The 25,683-nt window shown below is 46.3% G+C and overlaps 1 protein-coding gene across 3 annotated transcripts in view; it reads right to left on the reverse strand.

Annotated features, from left to right (window-relative positions):
- The window catches only part of KANK1 (KN motif and ankyrin repeat domains 1), a 229,613-nt gene that overhangs the window by 174,005 nt on the left and 29,925 nt on the right, over positions 1 to 25,683 (reverse strand). For all 3 annotated transcript variants that reach the window (XM_055118415.1, XM_055118412.1, XM_055118410.1), the window contains exon 2: positions 20,768 to 20,875. The gene's annotated coding sequence lies outside the window, so the exon portion shown is untranslated. The remainder of the gene's footprint in view (positions 1 to 20,767; positions 20,876 to 25,683) is intronic.

Consider the following 25,683-nt stretch of genomic DNA (forward strand, 5'->3'; position numbering starts at 1 on the left):
CATGCAACATTAGAAATGATACAATAGGCCTCTAAATGTTAACATGAAGTGATACATCTCTAGTGAGAAAAGTAATTCCTCACTAATATGTAGAAATATGTGATCTGTTCCAGTGCGCAGAGATACACACCAAAAACTTGAATGAACTGGCAAGACAAAGAATGTTCTGATATCCAACAGAAAGTTCCAATTCTGCTCCCCTGCAAGCTGAGAATGAAGCTTCCTCTCATTTCTACCCAATAGCCTTTCACTATACCTGGCCTGGAAGTTTCTAGTCCATTGACCTCCACATGTGCCCTCTTAAAATGCAGGGCTCAGAATCGGAAACTAGGCCTGAGCGAGGAAGAAAGCAGGGGAGATGATCAACTCCTTTGTTTGGACCACTGCGATTGCTAATATTGTAAAGGAATCAGAAGATGCCAGCCCTGTCAAGTGTACTGTGCGAACGGTAGCTACTAACACAAATACAAAAACTCCCTTTCTTCCTATTCTCACAGTAAGAAAGTTGCATTCTGCAAAGTTCAGTTGAGTATTTGGTCATGTTGAGCATACTCAGGTCTTGGGAGCTTTTTCCTGATTTCTGATGTTTGGTTGTGTATCTTCCCTGCCAAGACTGGGAACAGACAGGACTCGGATATATTTTTCTTGATCAAAGACCACTTTCTCCACCTAGGAGAACATCTTTTGGAAGGGTTCTTGCTAGAACCATTCTAGTTTAGGGTAATTTAAAACATTTTTTACATTAAAATGAAAAATAGGGGCTGGAGATCTAGAACAGCAGGTAAGGCATCTGCTTTGCATGTGGCCAACCCAGGATTGATTCCTGGCATCCCTCATGGTCCTCTGAGCACTGTCAGGAGTAATTCCTGAGTGCAGAGCCAGGAGGAACCCCTGAACATTGCCAGGTGACTCAAAAACAAACTAACAAAGTCTGAAAACTATGGGCTAGGGCATATGCCTTACAAGTATAAGACCCTGAGTTTGGGTTTGGTCCCTAGAACTGCTCACACTATCAGGTGAAATCCACAGCACTGCAACAACAACAGAAACCAAATACAGGTGTGGTAGAAATTCATGTCTGGGGCCAAGGAGACAGCTCAAAGGACTAGAGTGCATGTCCTGGGCTTGGGTCCCCCAGTTCAGTCCCCAAGCACTGCCATGTGTAAGTAACCCCAGTGGCCCTGGCAGTGCCAGCACTGTTATCAGCACTGCATCACTGGGTCCAGAACTCAATCCCGAGGCTCAGGCAGCCAGGCCAAATAGCGTCAGGAGTGGCCCCTAGGCTCATTTTGCAATGCTGTGGCAACCACCCCAAATAAAATAAAGTATGAAATAGATCCATCTTTACACAATACCAGACTTCAAAGACATTTAACTCAGTAAACTTCTGAAGTGTCCCCAGACCCCACCCCTCCTGAGGGTCAACTTTTGGTACTTTGCACTCTACCGCCATCCAAAAGCAAAGCATGCAAATTTTCTTCTTCATGGCGTTTTTTTTTTTTTTGGGGGGGGGGAAATCAGGTTAAACTGATTAGCAAGGATGAAAACAGTGCAAAATTACACAGTGAACCAACTTGCCTCACATCTCTGTATCTCCCCAACTTTTCCATAGGAAGATCCCAGGAAGATTCCATTAAAAAAGGCACTCAAACACCTGGCTTTTCTACCTGTGACTTCTAACAATGAAAGCATTTAAACTCTCTCCTCAATCCATGATATAAGTAAAAGAAATGAGGCTAGCTGGACAACAAGCTTTTCTTGGGAAACTCTGTGACACTCAGACACCACTGTCTTTACTCTGTAACCACAGACCATTGCAGTTTGAGTTTATTACTCATTGAATTTTTAGAAGACACCGAACAAGGGCTAAGAGATTAATGATGATGATGATGATGATGATGATGATGATGATGATGATGATGATGATGATGATAATAATAATAATAACAAACAACAACCTTCTTTTCTAGGAAGGAGAAGAAAACACACATGAAAATTACTTCAACCTGGGGTGGGGGGGATATACTGGGGATATTGGTGGTGGGGACTGTGCATTGGTGGAAGGATGAATGTGTGATCATTGTGTGATTGTAAAGCAAACATGAAAGCCTGTAACTATCTCATGGTGAATCAATAAATTTTTTTTTAAAAAAGAAAGAAAATTTCTCCAACCTAAGATAAAAATGCTATAGGAAAAGTTACAAGAACGTCTGGGAACCGAGAAGCAGGAGATTGCAGGCTGGACCAGCTCTACTACTGCAGGGGCAACAATGTGTGAAGAACAGTAATAAAGGTGAGATCAGGGCACCTGGGCTGGGGAAAGAGAGAGTACTGGGGTTAAAGTACTTGCCTTGCAGGTACAGACCCAGATTGCGTTCCCAGCGTCACATACAGTCCCCACGCACCACCCGGACTGATGCCTGAGCACATAGCCTAGAGCAAGGCCAGTAAGCCCCATCAGGGGTGGCCCCCAAACCAAAACAACAGGGCATATGGCAGAGAGCCGCAGACAAAGCAAACCTGAGAAACCTCTAACTTTGTCAGGGATTCATCCTAGACCTTTCTGAGTCATGCTTGGAAGAATTTATCATTCACATGTAGATCATTTCAGAACTCTGGATTTCTGAGAAACAACAACAGTTTCTGAAAAACAATAACAACTGGCATTACTACCACCTTGTCTGAATTTGCCTTCCTCCAGTCTTCTAAGACTGTCAAGAGAAATCTCCAAATTAGAAAACATGACATCCTGATACTTCTGATCTCATTTTTTAAAGTTCACAGAGTATTTCAAGTAGATTAGCTCTGAACAAGGCTTTTTGAAGTATTTTAAGAGAAGATGAATTTGGGTCCCACTCAACATATGGGTTTTCAGTCACCTTCAGTCTAAGCAACCTCCCACTTATACCCAGTTATTTTGCCAATTCCAATTAAAACATCATCTACGAGCACTCTAAGCTTCAAAAAAGTTAGCAAGAAATGACCCCCGTGTGTGGTGGTTTAACTATGTAATTAAAAACTTCACTGCGCAAGTACACAGACAGAGAAACGGATGGCTACTGTAAAAATACGCGCAAGAAATTCTAAATAATGACTACCTCATATTTCAGAAAGCTTAAAATCTGTAAGACCTCACAAGACAACTCAATAAAGTCATCAAACTTTGGAAAAACAGACAATGCCTAGTGCTAAGCTACCTCCTCCACAAAAAAAAAAAAACCTTGTTAAAAATACAGCTGGGGCAGGAGCCGGGGCTGTGGCTCCAGGACAGAGTCCGTGCCTTGCGTGCAGGAGATCTGGGTCTGGTCCTGGGCACAAAGCGCCCCACTGGAAAACAACAGAGGGGCCTGCAAGATGGCCTAAGGGGCTGGAGTGCGCAGCTTGTAGGCAAGGAGCCCCAAATTTGATTCCCAGCATCACCCCCCCCCCGCCACACACACTCACACACACACACACACTCACACTCACACACACACATACACACACACAAGCATTGCTGCAATAGCCCCCAAACTTATACAGCTGACTCTCATATTACTCACGGATTATCTATTTGCAAACTGACCACTTCACCGGTACTTGCAGCTTCTCAAATCAAAACCATGGTCACTGATGGGCATGCAGGGGGTGGAGATTTGATGCTTCAATATCCCACTTTCTCAGCTCAACTCATTCCATAAATAAGCGTGTCCTCCTCACTGTCATTTAGCTCTACAATGTTTGCATTTTTGTGCTTTTTATTGTGGACTCAAATGCCCTTCCTCAGCACAAAGCTAACGTGCTGTCTGGAAATCCCCAGAAGCTGGGCTGTGCCTTGTGGAGAAAGTGTGTGTGTTAGGAAGCTTCGCTCAGGCATGAGGGACAGGCATGGCCTGTCAGAGCTGCTAGCCCTGAGCTCCATAAGCCAACAAGGTACACAGAAACAGGACTCACTCCACACAAAGGCACCGGAGTGAGGCAAAATAGTGATTAGCAGGAGAAAACGACGTGAGCTGAGCTCAAAGAAATCTAAAGCAGATCCAGCCCCGTTGGCCGAGGATCAGCCCTAGATCCATCCCTCCTCGCCATGTTGCACATTTCTGCCCCTGGAAATTGCCCAGAAGTGTCGGCCCACTCCAGGCGTGGCCTTTTTCTGAATCCTGACTTCTTTTGTGCAGGTTCCTTCTGAAACAGCACTGACGCCTACAGGCCTTGCTGGCCTGGGTGCCCCTGAAGGCTACCTTTCTGTCAGGTCTCACTACTGGATACAGAAAACCTTATCGACCCCTACATTTCACTACATTTCACTCTTCAGCCACTTAAACACACCTACCTTTTTTCCTTTTTTTTTTTTTTTAAGCCACCTCCTCCAAATTCCTGGCCTTAAAATTCTTGGATGATATGGACATTTCCTCCCATTATCAATAAAAGTGCCTCAGAAAAACATCTGGTGGGACACATCCACATTCTGGGGTCACTCGCACCTTACGTTGGGGATATGTAATTCTTTGCTTTAATTTGATGGAGTTCCCTTCACTCTCTCCTCTCTGAAGAAGGCTGCATTGTCTCTTAAGTGCCTCCCTCTTCCTCCTATATCTCCCAAATAAAACAATTGTCATTCAAAAATCAATATATCTGGTAGGAACCAGAAAACCCATGTTAATTTTCCCTATTATACTTTAACTTTTTCTATACTTTACTTTAACTTTCTCAAGAGTTTCTTGCCCGCACGCCTGGTTGTCTTCCCCAGGGCCCCTCGGAGGGGATGGGCTCCAGCTTCCCTCCCCGCCCCGAACAGAGCTCCCACGGCCGAAGACCTCCAGAGCCTTAGCCACAGCCATGCTCAAGGATCCTCTCCACACATTCAGATGAGCCTCATGCATGAAGATACCGGCAGAGGAACCCAGGTGTGTGGAACCCGGGACTGAGACCTCCAAGTCTGCTCGGATCAGGACTGGGCCTCTTCCACCCAGATTTCCCATTTTCCAGTAGCTAGGCGGTCACATCCAGGGACTGCCCCAGCGCTGTGCAATCCCACCAATGGCCAACATTCAGAGACTTAAAACCAAGCTTCTGGAAGCGCCGTGCTTCCAGAACATCTAATAGCCTAGTTCTCCCTCTGGGAGAACCTGGCAAGCTACAGAAAGTTTCCTGCCCACATGGGAGAGCCTCACAAACTCCCCATGGTGTATTCATATGCCAAAACCAGTAACAATGCTAGGTCTCATCCCCCTGACCCTGAAAGAGCCTCCAATGCAGCATCATTGGGAAGGACGAGTAAAGAGAGGCTTCTAAAATCTCAGGGTTAGGACAAATGGAGACGTTACTGAGACCATTGGAGAAATTCGACGATCAACAGGATGATGATGATGATGATGATGACTTTAACTTTCTATAAAGGAAAACTTCAAATATGTAAATGAATGGAAAGATTTCAAAAATGCATCCAATGTCACCATCACTAAGCTTCAATAATTGCCAGCATTTTGTCTTTTCCAAGAATCCCCAGTTCTCTTTTTATTGTTTCCCCATTTGCTGAGACCTTAAAGCAAAACCCAGACAGTGATTCTTTTCACCCATAGAAACTTCAGTGTATATTTATAACTAATAAAAATATCCATTTAAAATAATCATACAATTTGGGGCTGGAGCAACAGTACAGCAGGTAGGGGATTTGCCTTGCATGCGGCCGACCCGAGTTCGATTCCCAGCATCCCATATGGTCCCCCGAGCACCGCCAGGAGTGATTCCTGAGTGCAGAGCCAGGAATAACACCTGAGCATTGCCAGGTGTGACCCAAAAAGCAAGTAATAAAAATAATTTAAAAAAATAAAATAATCATATTATCAACCTCTAAAATAATTGATGACTTCTTATCATCAGGATTTCACCCCTCCTGATATTATTGGGATTGTCTCAAAAGTGTTTTTGTAAATGGCTCTCACATTGCTACTCGTTAGCTATGATCACATTTGAGGTTACTTACAGTTGAAGGATGAGGTCTGAGTAACTTTGGAACGAGAAAGGAGAAGCTCATGTAACCAAAAGACTAAATCAGAAGATTAAAGTGGAAAAATAAATACAACTGAAGACTACTTGAGAAAGTCATGAACTGGGCAATAGAGAAAAGGTCATGAAAAGTTGAGAAAGCCGTGAAATGGGCAATCAGGAGCTAGGAACTCACTTTAAATATGGAGAGTAACTGGATAAATGGTTGAATTATCTTGGCAGAACAAGGATACTAGAGGGATGAATTCGACTTGATACCAGCGAAGGAGCAGGAAATCAGCTCCTGGAGGCCTGGTTCAGTGGCAGAGAGTTGCTTGTATGCAGAGGCCTGGGTTTGACCCCATGACACTGCCCCACAAGTGTGCTCCCCTCGGCAGAGCTGCCAGCGTGAGCCCAGAGCGACAGCCACGTGTGTGTGACCCTGACACAAGGTAGGAGACAACAACATAACCAGTATCTGGCAACTCTGTGTCCCTGAAACTAGCCTGACTGGAGATCCTAAAACTGCCCACATTCAATCAGGAGAGAGCACAATAGGAAACCAACATTCCCAGTAAGGTAAAAAGAACCCAGAGCACTGCTGCGGGGGGGGGGGGGGAATGTCATCTGGGACAGTTTCTGCAGAAAACAGTGTGATGTTTTCTCAAAGAATTAAGAACAAAACACTAGGGCTGGAGCGATAGCACAGCGGGTAGGGCATTTGCCTTGCACGCGGCCGACCCAGGTTCAAATCCCAGTATCCCATATGGTCCCCTGAGCACTGCCAGGAGTAATTCCTGAGTGAAGAGCCAGGAGTAACCCCTGTGCATTGCTGGGTGTGACCCAAAAAGCAAAAAAAAAAAAAAAAAGGACAAAACACTAGGAGCTAGAGCGATAGCACAGCCAGGGCGTTTGCCTTGCACGTGGTCAACCTGGGTTCGATTCCCAGCATCCCGTATGGTCACTTGAGCACCTCCAGGAGTAATTCTTGAGTGCAAAGCCAGGAGTAACCACTGAGCATCTCTGGGTATGACCCAAAAAGAAAAAAAAATAGAAGAAGAACAAAACTCCAGTATGTTCTAGCTACTCTTTCCCTAACATTATCGAAATATTCATTTAAAAAGATAGACCTACTCCTGGACCACCAAGTAAAGGGTGCTTGGAGGGCCCATGCAGGATGGGAGATGTGAACTAAAAGTAGACTATAAGCCGAACATGATGACCACTCAATACCTCTATTGCAAACCACAACACCCAAAAGGAGAGAGAGAACAAAAGGGAATGTCCTGCCAGAGGCTGGGTGGGGTGGGGGAAGGGGTGGGGGTTGTGGGAGGGATACTGGGATCATTGGTGGCAGAGAATGGGCCCTGGTGGAGGGATGGGTACTCGATCATTGTATGACTGAAACATAAGCACGAAAGTTTGTAAGTCTGTAACTGTACCTCATGGTGATTCATGTAAAAAATTTTAAAAAAAGGATTTTAAGGAAGATAGACCTACTCCTAAGTCTACTATAGCCTCACTTACATTAGGCAACATATGGGCACACTCTAAATATCCACTGGCAGATGACTGGATAAAGAACATGTGCTTGAAGTTACCGGAGAGACAGTACAGGAGCCAAGGTGCTTGCCTTGCTCAAAGCTGATCCCAATTCTGATCCCTGACACCACAGAGGATCACCTAGTGCCTGAGCACAGAGCCAGGAGTAAGCCCTGGGCACCACCAGGTGTGGCCCCCAAACAGAACAAAACAAAGTAAAAGTAAAACCCATAAACTTTATCAGTATTGTAACCATATTATCTAAACTATAATTTAAACTTTTTTTAAATAATAATTTCAACTTAGTCTCTCCTCAACAGCTTTGCAGTAACGTTTGAGAGGAGTGTGATTAAGAAGTAGTTAAGCACAGCTTTGAAAAAGTTTAATGATTACTTGAAATATGACCAGTGATGCTTGTCTACTCACTAACGCCATTACTAGAATAGCATGGAGGTCAGGAGTTTGGTTTTGCTTCCCTGAAACAAAGGGGTCTGCCAGCATCTTTATCATCACTATAGGGTAATTTTAACATTTCAAAAGAATTTTTCCCTAATTATATTTTGAGAAACATATTTTCAAAAACAGTTGTGCACTGGGAACCCACAGATCTTATTAAATCAAATATTTCATATTCCAGGACAAGTCTGGACACATCAAATTTGAAAGAATTTCTTAAGGACTTAAGATCCCCAGACTATGTGATTTAATTTCCAGCCAAATAGGAATTTTTAACTTTTAGGTTAGTGCAATTAATTCTCAGTCACAGCAAGGTAAGAAGAAACCCAGCAAAAGCATATGGCACTGAATTGTGCTGTGATGGACACGCTCCATAATACATGCATCAGAGTTAATAGTTTTACTTAACTGGGTTCTGAACTCTTCTTGGTGTTTGCTCATATGACTAATGTTGTGTAAGCCATGCGGGCAATCATAAAGCTAAATAGAGGGAAACTTTGAGTTTACCAATCAGCTAAGAGTGATGAATGTGAAAGCTAGCAATTAGCTTCTATTTTCTCCTCTGAAACAAAATCCTGATAATAGCATATAAAAGAGATTTCATTACAATTATTCACATTTACTTGGTCTCTTATGTTATATTGCTTCTTCACATAAGATAGGACTTCCCATAACGGTCTAAAGCACAATTAATCCTGAAAGAGAGACTGGAAGGACCTGGGTTCCGGTCCCAGCTCTGCTGTTACCCATCTGGGTCCTCTTGGGAAAGTCACTCAGTCTCTTTAAGCTTCAGTTTCCCAAACAAACATTAAATGAAAACCACAGGACAACCTTCACTTATGTAAATCATGAGAAATGGGGCTTTAAAGCTATCACTTAGGACAAAATAGCACCTCAACACACAACAGTAATTTAATCATTATTGTCTAACAACTATTTCATTTTAAATATTCCTGAATGTAATTCAGTTTCCAGAAAATAGGGACTTTCTATAGAAAAGCACCTGATAAATGATTTTTTTTTCAAGTAAAAGTGACAAAATTACAACACCTATCCTGAACAAAGGCTACCACGATAGAAAAACAGATCATTCCACAATAAAAGCGGCGAGGACAACACCTAACCGCAAACACCCTGATCAAGAGCAAACATTTCCAAATATTTTCTTTAAAAATCCCTAAGCTGTTACAGGGAAAAAAGCCAAGGCATAGTACAGACTTGAGCAGATTAGTCAAGAATGTGATTGGATGAATTAAAGAAATTACATTTTGGCAAGGCTGAAGAGAAAGGCAGGCAGAATTCCAAGCACTCATTCAAAAGAGCACTCCCCTTCCTTTCTGCAGCTGCTAACAATATTCACACACACTTTATGTTATATTTAAAAGATCACTGAGCTATGTGGAAATAAAGCTGTCATTTAGGGTTCTCTTTGGGCTGGTGGGTTTTCACGGCAGTCGGGGCCACACCCAAAGGTGCAGAGGGAGTGAAGGGGCGTGTGGTGCCAGGGAACGGGCCCAGTCCGGAAGCCTGCAGACCTGCGCTCTTCCATGTGAGCCGTATCTCCAGCCCCCGCTTAGGAATCTTATACCCGTGCCTGAACTGACATCACCAAATACTGTTTAACAAATACTGATGATCCCTATGTCTTTGCAGAGGCTTGAGTTTGAGGTCTGGTTTAGCCATTTCCCAGCTGACTTGGGGCAAAACCCCTGCGCTTCCTAATCTACCTGTGTCTCTCTCTCCAGCCCCTTCTCCACTAGCAGACATTGGATCCTAACACTGGATCCTAATCTGTTCTTCAATTGGACTCAAGCTCCCTTCCTACCTCAGGGCCTTTGCATATGCAGCTTTGCCACAGCACCCCTCCACTCTGCATGACTACCTGACTCCCACTTACACCAAGACCAGATGTTTCAAAACTTATCTGAGCTACTACTGCCTTTACAGGAAAAAAAAAAAATTACTCAGGACTCCCTCCTCTCCCGTGCCCATCCCCAATCTATCTTCTTTAAGTGAAGAAACAGAAAGCATCCTTCAGCTGCACCCAAAGTTACTACCTTCCCCCAGGATTGTTCCGGTATCCCTTGGGGGTGGTAGTACTCAACTGGGAAGCATGGGCCTTGTTAATCCATGCCCAGGGTTCACCCGGACAACTCAATTCAGTACTCAAGGCACTTTTAAGAACATTTTCCCAGACTACACTAGATCAGATTCTCCTATTATATCTTCCTTACTTTTTAAAATTAAAAAAAATTAATAAATTTTTAATTTATTTTTTTTATCTTCAAACTCGAGAGCCTGGCAAGCTTCCCGTGGTGTATTCAATATGCCAAATACAGTAACAATAACAGTCTCATTCCCCTGACCCTGAACAGAGCCTCCAATCATTGGGAAAGATGAGTAAGGAGAGGCTGCTAAAATCTCAGGTCTGGGACGAATTGTGACGTTACTGGTGCCCACTCAAGTAAACTGATGAATAACGGGATGACAGTGATACTTAGTTTTTATAACTTTTGTCAAATTCACTGCTCCTTTGTAATTTTTTTTTAATGTCAATCTACAGGTTTCCACAGTAAGCTCCAATGCATGCAGGAATCACTGTGTTCACTGCTATGTTTCTAATAGCAAGTGGAGGGCCTAGAGCACAGGTTAAATAATCATCATGGCTGGAGCGATAGTACAGGGGTTAGGGAGTTTGCGCCATGCAGCTGACCCTGGTTCAAGCCCCAGCATATGATCCAACGGGCACGAGCCAGGAGCGGCCCCCTGAGCCCAGAGCCAGGAGAAAGCCCTGAGCACAGATGGGTGTGAACCCCAAAACAAAAACAAAATTCTGGGAATCATGTTTTAAAACTCAATAACCCAATATACTTAATGTGGCCCCAAGTTCTATCCTGCATGACAACATTTCCCACCTTGTTAGTCTGGATACAAGAGGAGAACAGGCAAATTTCCGTTTCTCTCCTGCTCTGGTGGTCTGATCTCTCTTCTTACCTCATCTCCTGACCTTTGTTTAGTATACCTGGGATAAGCCCTGTGAAGAAGAAGCTGCTAGTCTTCTCAGCAAAAGCCTGGTTCTCGGGGCCAGAGATATAATCCAGGTGTTTTTTCATCTGGGGCTTTTGGGAGACAGGGGTGGGCTAAGTCCTCATAGGCTCAGGGACCACTCCTGGAGGGGCCCGGGGGACCATGTGTAGTGCAGGAGATCAAACCCAGTTCGGCCGTGTGCAGGACCCGCTGTAGAGATAGAACAGATGTTAAGGTGCTTGCCCTGCACATGGCTGACCCAGGTGCAAGCTCTGGTACTGCATGTGGTCGCCGGTCCTAAACCAGGAGTGATTCCTGTGTAACACCGAGTGTGGCCCAAAACAAATAACAAAACAAAACCCTGGTTCTGCTGAGTCACATTCTTGTCAGATTCCTCTCCCGTTTCCTTCCGTTTCCCTAACCCTCATTTCAGTTCTTTTCCAGCTTTCTTTTCCTCTCTCCCACTCCGCTTTTCCCAAGGCGTGAGAGACAGGGTGGTTGGACTTTCAGATTCCTAGAGCGACATTACCTTTGGGGAAATCTCTCAAGATGTGGCAGAAGTGATTCTGGAGTCTGGGAGATGGGGAGAAAGGAATTTGGGGGACGAGGGGCGGGAACTGGCAAAAAGCAATGAAATGAAATGAATCAGTTGCTGCTAAATCTTTTCCTAGCTGACCTCCTCCTCTTCAAAACCCCAAAATCCTGGGATTGAAATCTAATTTTTTCAGTCTACCGCTACCAGCCCCTGCCTCCCACTTCTGAATTTAATCTGATCACAGAGCACGTGCTACTTTTCTATGGTAGCTGTTTGTAGGAGACTTATCCACTTTTGCAGCTCAATCAGAGAAAAAGAGCATTAAAGATTCACCTCAAGCTTATATATGGGCATTGGAAGGAACGGGTAGCACCAACTCTGCTATTAAATAAGAATGTGCAATGTGGCTTTGAAGATATAATACAGCAGGTAGAGCACTTGCTTTGCATGCAGCTGACCTGGGCTTGATCCCCGGCATCCCTTATTGTCCCCCAAGCTCAGCAGGAGTGATCCCCGAGTGCAGAGCCAGGAGTAAGCCCTGAGCACCACCAGATGTGACACCAAACAAAGCAAAACAAAACAAAAAGAGAGAATGCCGAATGTATTTCCAGTAATACACACCTAATGGCAATCAACCAATTCAAGATCAGTGTTTCTCTTTGGAATTACCAATATCTACAAAGATACTAATAATTAGGACTAGCGGTGGTGGTGATGGGGCAGCTCACTGCTTTAACTCGGCTGGTGAGGCTGATCTTCTGGTGCTCTGTTTTGTTCTGTCACTATTCCAGCCTCTGTGTCCATTCAGGGGTCCCGAGACTGCTGACATTGCACATCAGCAGTTGTCCTGAAAGGCCTCAGAGTTCAGAGGGAAGAAAAGAGCAAAAGGCACCCGGGAGGCTTTCCCTGGGGAAGCTTCTGCCCCCTGAGCTCCCGTGCAGTCTCCCAGCCCCAATTAAGGATCATTTTACCCAGGAGAAGTGATCAGAGGCTGCGAGCAGCCCAGGAGAGCCCTGCTTGCTTCCTGCCCACACAATAGGCAGCCAAGCCACCTGCTTGGGGATTTGTGCGTTGGCTTCCGAGTTCCTGTGTCATGGAGTCACTGCCACTTGTACCCCAGAGGACACAGAGAAGGAAACAAAGGAGCCAGGTGGCACAGACAAAGGGGAGAAGTAGGGAGGCTTTCCCTCCACACCCCGACAAGGCAGCCTGCAGGCCTTTGGGGAAGCCTTAAGCTGTGTGCTGAGACCTTTGGAGTCCAGTGAGGAAGGGGAAGGAGGAAACAGTCCATTCCAGTGACTGCCCAGCCGCTTCTCCAAAGAGAATCAAAGTTGTTAAACATGAAACTGTCTGGAGACACTGGCAAGTCCCCCTACCAATTTAGTCCTGGTCTCTCACCAATAACTCCACGGCCATTCTCTTCTCTGACATAGTGGAAGAAACTTAAAAGGGAGCCGGAGCAGAGGGAGGCGCCACCACTGTTCGCTGTGTGAAGGGTTCTTCCCCCCGAGTCCCTGGCGGGCAGACCTCCAACAGACCTATAGCAAACTGGGGAACAAAACCCGAAGGAGTGCTTTGACAGGGCGATTCTCCACCTTCCTTCAGAAAGTTCTGGAGCAGGATACTTGGCAGAAGAACTACCAAAATTAAGAGCAAGAAAGGAGAAAAATCAGAGAGAAAAGATGAATCTTCATATAGTCAACCTTGTTTGTTTTCCCAAGTCGGAGGCAATGAGGAAAGAAACTTCTTTGGAATTCTTAGTAAGGTTAACATGAAGAGGACTTTATAAAATCACACCCATAATTTTATGCAATGCCTAGTTCTTTGACCAGGCTATAAAATTCATGCTACTCATATCTTTGTACTTTTCCTTTTTCCACATATATTTACAGGAATATATCCATATAAATATTTATCCAAATAAATATGTTAGCATTCTATTTTCATATATTCTTGTCAGATATTTCTTTTATTTACTGTTCAAGTAGTCCTAGAAAGTAAATAGGATTGCCATGTGTATTGCTAAGGTCAGTAGTCTACACTGACCTGCAACAAACACAAAAATAGGGATAACTGATATCACTGACAAATGCTTCAATAAGTCTTCTATTTTGGTGTCCTGAAGTGAGAAGAACACTTAAAAGTCATTTTTACTGAGGTTTTGCAATATGGATTCACGATGACTGCTGGTATCCTGAAGACATAAGGATTATCTTACATTCCCTGGATTGTTTCTCCCCCTCCCAACAGAATATTCTTTCCTCCAGGAACTACCATAAAGAATGCTTAGTAGGATTATAACCTAATCCTTTTAGTTTATAAAAGGATTTGACTAAACCAAAAGACACAAGAAATAGTCTTCTTAACTCTAAAGACTCATATGCTTTTGTCATTGTAAAAAAAATATGAATTTCACAGCATGAAAAACTTGAAGAAGAGGATACACTATTGTATTTCCCATAGTCCTGCCAGGGAAAAGAAAATTAGGCAGAGAACTCAAGCTCTTTCACGTTGAGGTGATCACTGGCTCTGCCATTACTAGAACTAAGATCTTATAGCAACTCTTTTTAGCCTAAAACTTTCCACTCACTACCCACCACCAGTTTTCTCTTTTACCTCTTGACCTGCCATGGGCATTTAAAAGCTTCAGTGTATGATACTGTTTCTTCAGGCTGCAGACTAAGTTAGGGATTCCTTACACAAAAACACAGAAAGCAAGCTTAGCAAATGTATAGAAACAGAATTTTGACCACCAATCCTATCTTTTTAAACTAGACAAAACAGCAATGTAATAGAAAAAATATATATAAAATAGGTCCTTCTGGGCAGAAGTTCATTCAGAAAGAACATGCCAACCACCAAGGTATGGCTCACCTTCAATATTTTCAGTTGCTCCATTTAACCCATCCCTTCTTACCATCCATCATCTGAAAAAGTGATGCTTCCTGTTCTTATCCCAAATTTGTGTTGTCTTACACACTCTTTGCAAAAACTCAGTATGACGCTTGTTTCATTCTTTCACAGGCTTTCGGTTGACCCACAGTCGCAGGGTAAGGTATTTCTGAGAGCAAACAGGCAGCTTTGCTCTGTAAACTCACCCAAGACTCTCCAGGGCTGTTCTTTGAGTTCAAGTATTTCCCCATTGACAGTCCGTTAAAGTCGATTTTCTTGTTCATTGGGCTCAGGACCCGGCCAGCCTCACATCAGAAGGGGCTCACAAAATTTAGCTAGCACCCTTTTGTGTCACAACACAAGACAGATTCCCAAGAGAGCAGCCAGCATGTCCGAGCGGTCTCATCCTGCAATTTGAGAAGGCTGAAAAAGGATACGGAGAGAGGGAGTTGCTAATTAACTCTTCTCCTCATCAGCCCCAAATGTTTCAGGCAGTCACTGGTGTGGGAACACAGTTTTGACATTGTTGAGGTAATGACTTGATTTCTGGGAGACCGGCTGCAACCCAACCCGGATGAGAACCATTTGTATTCCTTTCTTCCCCATCAGAAGCCAGGCTCCTGTCCAGGGGCAAGGAATAGTTCCTGTCTTTTCCCCAAGCCTGATGGTGCAGGGGCTGCTGACAGAGCATGCACTCGAGTCTTACCAAGTGAACACTGATTTATGGGCTCCTCTGGATGAGCCAAAGGAACATCTGTCTCTCGAATGCCAAAAAGAGAATGTCCCGAACGATGGTATCAAAGCACAGATACCCTGCCCTGTGCCCAGGGACAGAAATGCGGGCCCGAGATCCCTTGTATAGCAGTCTGTGTGGGAAGCAGGGGCTGGAACCTGACTGCAAAAATTAAACATGGAAGGGCTGGAGCAATAGCACAGTGGGTAGGGCGTTTGCCTTGCATGCGGCTGACCCGGGTTTGATCGATTCCCAGCATCCCATATGGTCCCCTGAGCACCGCAAGGGGTAATTCCAGAGTGCAGAGCCAGGAGTGGCCCCTGTGCATTGCCAGGTGTGACCCAAAAAGAAAAAAAAAAATTAAAATTAAATAAACCATGGAAAAGCCACAGTCCAATGGATACAGGCAACAGAGGGTGGGGGAGCCAGAGGGAAATTGCCACCAGCCAAGAAGCCTGTCACTCCTAAACCAAAGAAATGATTTCCAGGGGCTCCTTCAGCCTGCACCCTCTCCTTCTGGATGACAATCTGCACTGGATGAGTCTTGGATGGCGCTGTCCTGGGGCAGCATCACTGGCCGTCAGTATCTAGTCAATGACCAAAACCATGTCCACTCAGTCCAATGTCCTCAAGGAGCAAAACTGTCCCAAATTGAGAATTGCTCATCTACCCTGAACCCCATAGAACTCGGGGAAGCAAACTGGGCACTAAACAAGGGCGCCTGTGAAGGTGCAAAGCAGAGCAGGCGTGTCCCCAGGTCCCACACTCAGGACTATGTGTACCCAGAGCAAAGCGCTCTGTGCCAAGGACTCCAAGGGCTGCTAGAGGAGCACTGGCCTGCCTCACTCCCGCACTCCTCCCTGCCTCGGGCCCCAGCAGTGACCGGGTCCTTAAAACTGCCATGCGAGTCCACCACAGGACAGGACACTGGTGGCTTCCCTCCTTGAAAGCACCTGACAGGATCCCTCTCTCAGCCCCCCTCACCCCCAACTCCTGTGAAGCTTATTCTCCCGGGCTCTTACTCTCCCGGGCTTACTCTCCCGGGCTCTAACTAATTCATTGGACTCCTACTCTCCCGGGCTCTTACTCTCCTGGGCTCTTTGTCTCCCGGGCTCTTACTCTCGGGCTCTTACTCTCCCGGGCTCTTACTCACTAGGGCTCTTACTCTCGGGCTCTTACTCTCCCGGGCTCTTACTCACTAGGGCTCTTACTCTCGGGCTCTTACTCTCCCGGGCTCTTACTCACTAGGGCTCTTAACTCTTACGGGCTCTTACTCTTTCAGGCTCTTACTCTCCCAGGCTCTTAATCTCCGGGCTCTTACTCTCTCCGACTCTTACTCACCAGGGCTCTTAACTCTTCCTGGCTATTACCCTCCCGGGCTCTTAGTCTCCTGGGCTCTTACTTTCCAGGGCTCTTATTCTTATCGAGGCTCTTACTCTCCCTGGTTCTTACTCCTTCCAAAACGCTTTTATTCACCCTCGTTCTTACTTGCTTTTTTACTCTCCAGCTTGTTCTGAAGTCAGGCTCCCTTGTTCCCCTAATGTATCACTTGCTCAGTCACTTCGCCCAGCTTCTTTGACTCCTTCTTCCACTCATGTTTCCCACTTGATTCACTCATAATTGTCTATTATTCCCCTCAGAACATTCTGCCCCTTGCCTGGTCCCTTATCTGCTCATGCTGTATCTTCTGCTTCCAACCCAACCAGCAACCTCACTTATGCTTCCATTCAGCACTGGCTGGGTCTATTCATTACTAATCTCAAATCTGCTACAGTTAGGGTTGGAGAGAAAGCTCCAAAGGCTGGAGCCTTGCATGCTTGGGCCCCAAGTTCAATCCCTGACATCTTGTGGTCCCCCAAGCCCTGCTGGATGTAGCCCAGGAGGCCAGTGAGCCCCTTGGATGTGGCCCGCGTGGTACCTGAACACCAGCAGACACAGTGCTGAACCATGCAGCCCTGCTGATGGAATACTGCTGGGAGTGGACCAGGATGCCCTGAACGCTGCTTGGGAGACACCCTCAAAATTTTATGGGGGTTGGGGAGCTAAAAGACTGTTAGGTATTTGTCTTGCATGCAGCCAACTCTAGTTCAATCCCCAGCACCACATATGGTCTCCTGCGCACTGCCAGGAGTAATCCCTGAACAGAGAGCCAGAAATAAGCCCTGAGCATATCCAGGTATGGCCCAAGAACACTGAAAAGAATTGTTTATAAATGGGGCCGGCGAGACAGCTTGTAGGGCTGGAACACATGCTTTGCATGTGAGTGCCCTGGGTTTGATACCCGGCATAGCATTGCTCCCCGAAACCACCAACCCCAGCACTGACAAATGAAGAGCTCCCACCCAGAGCCAAAACCAAGCACCCCCAATAGCTGAAGCTCACTGTTCACAGTGATGGCAGAGCTGAGGCCCCTAAGGATCCGTCTCTGCACAGGAGCTTGCGTAGCTGGGCATATGGGACTAACCTGTAAAACATGGGAGGCCTGTAAGATAAATGATGCAGGCAGGGAAATAACACCTCGGGGAGAATGACCTTACTAAGCAATATGACTATAAATGCAAATGAGCAAAGCAGCCTTAGCAAAGGGGTGGTTAGACGATGCAAGATACGACATCCTCAGGATGGAGGAGACCATGCAGAGCCGCCTTCTGCAGAAAAGGCCGGGGAGCCCAGGCTGGGCAGGTGTCCAGGAGCAAACTGACAGGAGTAGAAGTTAACCAGAGAAACATCCGGGTGCCTTAGTTGAAGCAATTGGGAGTTAGTGTGCTTTTTTAAGTGGCCCTTTTGTGAACTGTCCCTGGAATGATGAACTCTTCGGCGTCTTGAGAATGAAAAATAATCAGATCAGGGCTGACACCCCCCCACACACACACCCAGCTACCACCAAGACACCCCCATAAAGAGACAACAGCAGCAAGATGGAGACTTGGGGCAAGTCCCCAAATAGATATAACTACACAAAATTATTAATCATGAGTCAGGGTGAAAAGTTAACTTTTTGTGGCACTACTGGCTAACATTTAATGACTGGGAGAAGGGGGCTTGGTGGGTGGCAGGAGGGGTACTGGGAACATTGCTGGGGGAGAATGGGCACTGGTGGAGAGATGGATACTCGACCATTGTATGATTGAAACATAATCATGAAAGTTTGTAAGTTTGTAACTGTACTTCATAGTGATTAATTAAATTTTTTTTAAAAAAAGGAAAGAAAAAATATAAACAAACAAAAAAATAATAAAGACTGGGGGAAGTCAACCAGGAATGAAGTAGGAAGTAGCCTTTACAGGAAACACTTCCACCAGCACTTCTGATGCCCGGTATCTCAGCAGGGATGCCCTCTCTGGGACCTCAGAGCACTGAGGGGAGGGCTGTGCCCACTTTACATAGAGGCAAACTGAGACCCTCCACCCCCAATTCAGACAGACTGATCCAGCAAGTCAGCCTGCTAGCCCTGGGTTCCACACTGACTCTCAAACAACCAACTGAGCATGGAAAAGCGTAGAACCAACCGGCAGAAACCCACCTGCTGGCAGGGACCTCCATAGGTATCTATAATTAAGTCAGGAATGTTCCATCTGGAGTTATTTGCTGTCAATTTGGTTTTAAAAATAGCCCTGGCCTGAGGCTCTTGAGGTGCTTTAGATTGCTTTGTCAATCACAGAGCCGCTGCTGCGAAGGAGCAGAAGGTCTTCCTGGACACGGGCAACAACCCCAGTCTGCTTGATGTCTGTCTCTCCTTTAACAGCCACTTTTTCCATGGATGGGGTGGGAGGGAACCCTGGGACTCCCGGGCGTCCCACCCAATTTCCCACCTAGTTCCCTGAGAAAACACCTTTCCTCAGCACTATCACAGGTCAAAGAGTTTTCTGTCTTCAACACCCTCAGATGCAACTATGACATCCATTCTTGAGAGCTGAGCGGGAAAGGTGGGGGACGGGAGCCTGTGTTCTCTCCTCTCCCCATCACTCCCACCCTGCCTCGGGGCTACTGCCTGCAGGTCAGTGCTCCTGCTCCAGATAACCAAACTCAAAAGATACACAAGAGACTACTTGGGACGAGATGCTGCGCCAAGTGAGAGAAGACAAAGGAACGATTCTCAAAGAAAGCAAATCTACATGCAGAGAAGAAATTTTATCTACTGCAGCAAGAACACATCCAAGGACGGAAATAACAGACCACTCGCCTTGCACACCACTGACCCGAGTTGATCCCCAGCACCCCATGTGGTTCCCCTAGCCCAGCCAGGAGTGCTTCCTGAGTGCAGTCAGGAGTAAGCCCTGAGTACTGCTAGCTGTGGCTCAAAACCCAAGCAAACAAAAACAACAACAACAAAAAATCACATCTAAGTCAGAAGAAGGAGGGGGGAACCAGTCCCTATGGAGACTTTTCAGCTCAGAACAACCACTGTGTGGGCTCCATAAATGCCTGGAGGGGGGTGGTCCTACACATCATAGAGTCGTTAGCAGCACCCCTGACCTCAAGCCACTAGATGCCAGTAGCACCTTTCTTCTGAATCGATGATCAAGAATGTTTCACACAGTGCCAGATGCTTCTGGGTGGAACTCCTCTTAAATCCCCACCCCACCCCAAGAATCACTGGTCTCAGAAGAATGGTGCTGTAGTGCATAGAATAACCAGGCATTTCAGGTCCTTCAGTGCATGCTTTCAGAGTTCTACTTTAGCATATTAAGACACGAACAATTAAATGCAAAATTATAATCATACCAGAAAATAAAGAGCCCGCCCCTCCCCCCATTTCTCATTTCTCCAAAGGCCATTAGCATTACCAAAGAGACAGTGTTTACATTCTCCCAGACCTGTGGATCTGTTGAAAAATTAATTTATCCCAACCATTCTTTGATCTTCCAGCAAATTATTTCCTGAGACAAGATTTGACTTGTGAGAGCCCGCCAGGCTAACCAGCTGTCAGAGCGGAACTAGCATCAGATTCCAGGTGGCAAGCGGAGAGGGGGCTACCAGCCAACCCCCCTTCCCCCGCTTGGGGTACCCTACTGGATAACACACCAAGTATTGTGGACCAGCCCAATTTTCCCATGTTAAAAAAAAGAGGTTCCACTGACACTGCATCTTAGTTTTGTCTTCAAAGGAGAAAGAGATTTTTAGGTGGCTGCTCATTTCACATGCTGGCACTGGTATTTCAGGAACGACAGCAGCATTTTACTGCTTGGTTTTATGTCAGTTCTGACTTTCTCCATGAGGAGAGTCACAATCCCAGCGATGTTCTTGCTGTCCCCAGAAGAGGAGAGGAGGGGGGCTGCCAGTCTTCTAGCAGCTCTTGCTTATCACTGACTTGTCCTGTCTGGAGGATGCTGCCAGCCAGATAGGAGAAATGAGTCCTGAATCAAATGTTTGCTCTCTCAGACCCCACATGTGTGGCCTATAGCAGTGCACGGGCCAGCTAAGACCAGAGAGCTAACTGTTCCGTGTTTTCACCTTAGCTTGTGTGAGGGAATTATCACACACACACACACACACACACACACACACACACACACACACACACACATTCCTGATTTCCAAACCCATGACAAGGTTATGTTACATGGCAAAGAAGACTTGAAGTTAAGGTCCTTTGAGTGCGGAGGTTCATTTACCTGAGTCGTCTGGGCTGGACCACTGTTCTCATCAGTCGATCAGTCATCAGAAGCACAGGGCCGGGATGGCAGAGGTTGATGGGAGGCAGGAGAAGCCACAGGTGAAATCTGAAGCATGAAAGGGATTGGGATCATTAAGGTTTCTTAGACTGTGCGTCATGACCCCACAGTCATGACCCACCGGGGTCATGTCACTGCATATGCAAATCATGACAAATCTAAAAAACTTGCTTAGAAATAAATCCCCTTAAGGGTTATTATCAGTAAATGTTTGATTTTTTTTTCCATTTTATTCACCTATATACCCAATTCGCAGAAATTCTTGGGCAGAAAGGAGCTGTGAGTGGAAACCACGTAAAAACTGCCAACTAAGAAGGGACAGGAGGACTTAAATCAAGGAACACTGGGACTTCCGGAAACTGGGCACAGGAAATTGAATTCTCTCCTTGACCCAGCCCTGCTGAGCTCTTGGAGTTGATTCCACTGAAACTTGCATAGATTTCCTGACCTTCAGAACTGGAAGACAACACATCTGTGTTGTTTTAAGCATGAAATTCGTGGGTTTGGATACAGAAGACATAGGGAACTTAAACAGATTTTGGCCCCTGGAAGTGAGATGTTGCTGTAACAAACAGCAACCAGTATGGACGCAGCTTTGGAATAGGGCAGTGGGTGGATGATGAAATTTTAAGGTGAATTTAAAGGAGAATGGTAGGAAAAGTCTAGCTTATTTTGAACAGACATATTCATAACATATGGGCATTAAAAGCTGTTGGAATGGATCCAGAGAAGAGCATGAGAGATAAAACATAACTCTCCTTAAAGGATACCCAAGGTGAAAGAAACCAGGCCAGAGCTATAGCACAGTGCCTGGGGAGCTTGCCCTGTAAGCGACCAACCTGAGTTCTATCCCTGGCATCCCATATGGACCCCTGAACCCCACCTGGAGTGATCTTTGAATGCAATGCCAGGAGTCAGTCCTGAGCACTGCAAGGTGTGGCCCAACCCCACCCACCACCCCCCAAAAAGACAGAGAAACCACAGAATACCACTTTTCTACCACACACTATCCAAGTTCTAATAAATAAACCCGCAACATGGAAGAAGGCCCCCTCCCAGATAAAGATGATTGCGCTGTGCCCAGAAGCTTTCCTGCAGCTTCTCCATTATGGGGACCCAGGTGACTGGGCCCGGCCCTCTCCAAACTGTAGGCAGAGATGAACATAGCGCCTGGCTTCTCGGACTGGGGGGCGGCACACGGAGGCCTGCCCCCAGGAAGCCTCAGCTGAGAGCCAGGCGCAGAGCAGCCACTCAGAGCTGCCAGCTTTCCCCCAAAAAGCGTTTACTGGAGAAGTATTTGCATGCCTCTGTTCACTGCAGCACTATTCACCTGAGCCAAGACCTAGAAACACCACAAGTGCCCAGGAACAGAGGAGTGGACAGAGAAAGCGCAGCGTGAGCACACAATGGAGTGACACACAAGGGAATACTCAATCGTGTGATGACATGAAATCCTGCAGATTGCTACACGGCGGAGGGACCCGGAGGGGACCGTGCTGAGCGCAGTGAGTCAGGGAAACACAAATACCCACTGACCTCTCTCAGAGGCGGAGTCCAAAGACAGTCAGTAAGGGCATCAACAATGGCAGCAGAGCCTGAGAGCTGGACTGCAGGACTGAATTTGCCGAGCGGCAGGGTGGGGTGGAGCAGGGCAGGGGCGATGAGAGGGACCTGGAGACAGTGTTACAGGGACACTGGCACCCTGAGTGCTGGGCGCAGGGTAGCAGTGCAGTGTGCAGAAACATTACTCTTGATGGTATTGTGAATCAAGGTGCCCAAAGTTTGTGTCCAATTGTGGTTTGTTTGTCAGCTCGGATTGGGGAACAGTACCCTGCAGTTCCGGCGTGAGTCTAGCACAAACCCGGCCTGGCTTGATCCCAGCACCACAAGGCCTCCTGGGCACTGCCAGCTGCAGGTCTGGAGGCCGCGGGCCACAGCCACGGGTGGCCCTGAGACCCCCCAGCACCCTGGGCTGGCCCAGCTACCTCAGGCACACAGGGCCCGGTAGCACCGCATCCTGGAGCCCTTGCGTTGAACCACCTGGTTGGTCAAGTATTGCTGGCAGCAGCTTCGGGTCCCCTGGGAGAACCCCACTTCCCTTTCCAAAGCCCAGACCAGCTCTTTCGCTGACCCAGTCTAATGAGAAAAAATACCTGGGCAGGAACGTTTCTACCTTTCTGCCCCAGGAAAGCCAGTGACAAGTGTCCCCTAGGAAAGAAAGAAGGTGACAGGAGGTCATGTTACATAAGTCAAAAGCAAGCTCTGGGGATCCAATGAGGGACAGAGGCCGGGGGAAGCTGTGGAAAGTGGCAGAAAGCAAGAGAGGAGGCTGGGCTGTTTCTTCAGGCGACTCTATTGCTGGGCACTTGCCAAGCACAGTTTGAGAACACTGGGCAGAAACACTGAGCCACTGGCAGTGCCAACTTGGACAGGAAGTGATACGGCTGGCTCCCACGATCCAGCAGCCAGCAGGAGGGGGTGAAGGGGGCACCCTCAAAGAAAGAGATTTTTAATTCTCTAGCCGGCTTCCTACCCCAGCCTCCCCTCTTGCCCGCCTCCTCCCATTTTTATCCATGGAATTATAATACACAACAAAAATTAAAAGATCACAATTGTTCCTACATGGGCAAGGCAAAGCAAAAATTTTCAGCAACTCACAGAACTTTCTTCGTGAGAAGGGTGATTCACACCCCACTCCCCCTGCCCCCCCTACCCCCCCTGCCCCCGTTGTTATCTTTCCTTTTCTTTCCGTTTAGGTGCTTTTCATAAAGCTCCTGGGAGAAGATATCTTGGGGTAGGAAAAAAAAGGGACTACAGCATTTGAATAATCTTGCTGTACTCTTGAAAGGTAGCTCATTCCTGAAGATTAGTAGTCAATAGAGAAAGGTCAGCCAGCAGGCCATTGCTGGACAAGAAGGGGGAAAGTTACCCTTGAAACGACTGAGATGAAAATCTAACAGTAAGGAAATAAGAGGGGGGTGAAGGGGGGACAGGAACATGGTTCAGTGGTATGGCACCTGTGATGTATGTGTGAGGCCCTGCGTTTGATTCCCAACACCACCGACAGAGAGAGAGAGAGAGAGAGAGAGAGAGAGAGAGAGAAATCAATTATAGTCTGCTAGATATAGATGTATGGCAAGATATAGATGTTTGCACACATTGTGTTTTCTGCTTCAGAAATTTCCCCTTTTCTTTTAGAAGTGTTCCCAGCTGAGAAGATACACATCTGTCATTATGGTCTGTGGGTAATAACCTCCCCCAACCCAGATACATGATTAAGACACAAATTTTTATGAGCAAAGCACATGTCCCCACTGAACACAATAATGCTTTGAAGAAGAGAGAGAGAGAGAGAGAGAGAGAGAGAGAGAGAGAGAGAGAGAGAGAGAGAGAACAAATTGCAAAGTTCTTCCAACAATCCCATTGTTTCAGATTCGCAAGCTGGAAAAACATACATTTCTGCATTGCATTTTCTGAATTTCCATGAGTTGGGAAGTTCTAAAGGCGCTTTCTTCACACTCCCACCATTTATTACTCAATGCCCTTTCCATCAGCCCAGATAGGCGATCATCAAAGCCTAGTCGTAATTTGGGTGCCTGAGATACGACTCTTCCCTCTGCCACCCCTGCTCCTTGCTCCCCTTTCTGCAAAGCGCTGCTAACCCTTGAGAACGAAAACAAAAACAAAAGTGGGTGAGAAGAGGACCCGTGTGCTTCTCTCAGCACCTCGCCCAAATCTGCAGAATCTGGGAGTGTCTGCTAGTAAATCTCCAGATGGTCCTGAAAGGATGTCGGTGCCCCGTGAGTCTGTTCTGTTCTTCACCAACAAGAGAAAGGAGAGGTAAGACTGGAAGGCAGTTCATGAGCTCAGCTACTGCAAACACCCCAGCCTACTTTGTGGAGAGGGAAGTGAGCAGGTGGGGGAGACAGAGCAAGGAACCCTGTGACCTTTCCTTGGCCTCACTCTACTAGGAGCTGGAGTGGCTCCCCACATTTTCTGGTTTTGACCCGGTCTCTGAGACAGCCCTGACTTATCCCCAGTAGTGTTCACCTTCAACCAGGATGGCCCAGACAACAGCACGTAAACCAGGAAATCTGAAGTAACAGGGGCCAAGGGACAGGGCTTGTGTGTGGTGCTTGTGTGTGGTGCTGAGGTGAGGTGCCTGCACACAGCTAAACCACAGACTCAATGCTACAGAAAGCATTGGGGACCCAGACTACAAAAAATTAAATTAAAAAAATGTAAAATGTATCTGTCAAGTATTCAGGTCTGGAGTACGAAGAAATCTGGGGTTATAGGTGGACGGATGAAGACTGAAGACGTGGGGTGTGGAACTGAAGGTGGGAACACTGTACACCTGAAACAACTTTGTAAACAGTGTCGAAATTTTTTTTTTTAAATGTTTTTAATTTGCGGTTTGAGTAAGTCAAATAATTCATGATTGGAGTATCTTAAGGGTTTTTGGAAGAAAAGAAAATTTCCATTTTACATGCAAAAGAGGTTTCAAATATTAAGACCTGAGAGTGTGCCACTTTTTAATGCACTGCACATTATTTGATCTGTTCCTCACAAAGAATGCAGTAACAGTCTTGGAATTCATTCTTCAGTTGAGGAAACTGCAACGCAGAAGGATTAAATGCTCCGGAAATCACCCATGAGCGGATCCCAAGGTGAACCCCAATTCATGCTCTTAGCCCGGGATTAGCATCCATAATGTACCGTGATTAGCAACAGACTTCACAAATGGCTATGACTCCTCCACAAATTGCCCTGTGGCTTCAACAAATTTCACTGACAAAATTAATGATTATCTCCTTTTTTCAACAACCTTTGTTCTGCCCATGAAAACCTCATAC

The sequence above is a fragment of the Sorex araneus genome, chromosome 1 (genome assembly GCF_027595985.1).
Source record: "Sorex araneus isolate mSorAra2 chromosome 1, mSorAra2.pri, whole genome shotgun sequence".
Taxonomy (NCBI): domain Eukaryota; kingdom Metazoa; phylum Chordata; class Mammalia; order Eulipotyphla; family Soricidae; genus Sorex; species Sorex araneus.